Source organism: Nanorana parkeri, unplaced genomic scaffold (assembly GCF_000935625.1).
Source record: "Nanorana parkeri isolate BGI_ZX_2015 unplaced genomic scaffold, ASM93562v1 scaffold103, whole genome shotgun sequence".
Classification (NCBI taxonomy): Eukaryota; Metazoa; Chordata; class Amphibia; order Anura; family Dicroglossidae; genus Nanorana; species Nanorana parkeri.
Window position 1 is genome coordinate 1,401,014 of NW_017306371.1, and position 1,570 is coordinate 1,402,583.

Below are 1,570 nucleotides of genomic sequence, written 5' to 3' on the forward strand. Positions count from 1 at the left end.
TTCTCCTCTCTCTCTCTCTCTCTCTCCCCCTCTCTCTCTCCCTCTCTCTCTCTCTATTTTCTGTGCTACAATGAAAGTAAAGTGGAAGTAAGAAAACCACAAGTAACTTTCTACAAGCACACTCTCTCAGCCTCATTGTGTGTCATGGTTGCCTAGTAACTAGAAGCTGACACAGAGCTGTGAGCTGCTCCCTCCTCAGCCTGGCTGCAGTTGGCTGACACTGTCTGAGATGCTGCTTCCTGGATACCATCTCCATGCAAACAGACCTGACATCGCCAAACAAGGTGGAACACTGACTGCATCACCAAACACAGCACAGACTGCACATTATTCACAGGAGAACTTCCCACTCCAAGATTCAGGTATTACTCACAGCAACATATATACACTCATTCCTAGCAAAGTCTTTTTAATACTGTGGCTGCATAGATATAGAACCATCAATACGTTATTTGGTTCTAAAGAAGTGTGTAAATGATAGTGGTCATTCGTGGTCAACACTCGTATATTTACAGATTTATTCATACCCTGAATAGTGTGGTTTGTGGTCACCCAAATACTTTCAAATGGCCTTTTTGTTTCTTAACATACACACGTTTATTCAACAAATGTTTTCAAATGTTAGGTGTGTGTGTGTATTTGTAAACATTTGTTGAATAAACATGTGTGTCTGTGTGTTTATATAGATATATATTTTTTATATATTTTTTTTCCTCCCACAAGAAAAACACAAAGACCCTCCCACCCCCATGTATGTATATAAAACATCATCTTCACTCTCTCTTCCTTGTGCATCCTGTTATAAAAATCTTGACCCCCATACTCCCACCAACAGGGTGATAATGCTACCTATACTCTATGGCGCGGTAAGGTCGCATTCACACTTGCGTGTTCTGTGAATGTGCGCTAAATGTGCACAAAAGCAAGTGTTTTGGCACGCATTGACTGAATCATGGCAAAGCGTGAAATGCACTTCCATTGCCATGATTTCTAATAGCACCCAAAATGCGGCCAAGAAGACGCATGTTTTTTCTCTGTGTAAAACGTGTACAAATGCACAGCCAAAAACGTGGAATGCATGTTGCAAAATTTGCTACATAATCTTTTCTGACACATTTGTTGCACGTTCAGGACGCACGGTAAACACAGCACAGAATTGCACATCAACACGCATAAACGTGGTACATGTTCAAGGTACGTGCAGGTGTGAATGCGACCTAAGGTTGTCACCTTTCTATGCACGCTGCTAAATAGGACCACAAAAGGACATGCTGAGATCACACTGCATCTTCCAGTGCACAGGAACGTACAGCTACAGGAAGTACTAGTCTACTTTGCAGCAGTGCTTAGGAGAAAAGTACATTTGAAAACATAATGGAACTTTTATAGTTTTAGGGTTTAGTAGTACTTTAAGCAAAATAAACAACCTTGCCTGCCCCAGCCAATCACAGCTGGACTTGTTTCAAACTTCTGCCAGAATAATTATATAATTAGATTATGTTACAAAGTGCTGTTACCCATGGCAACCACATTTTTCGTCATGCTCTCATTAGAGTAACATATATATATA

At 40.7% G+C, this 1,570-nt stretch overlaps 1 protein-coding gene across 1 annotated transcript in view; it reads left to right on the forward strand.

Moving 5' to 3' along the window:
* Nucleotides 1-264: 264 nt before the first annotated feature.
* Nucleotides 265-1,570, forward strand: part of CCDC114 (coiled-coil domain containing 114) — a 103,965-nt gene continuing 102,659 nt past the window's right edge. The window contains exon 1 of the mRNA XM_018552963.1: nucleotides 265-362. The gene's annotated coding sequence lies outside the window, so the exon portion shown is untranslated. The remainder of the gene's footprint in view (nucleotides 363-1,570) is intronic.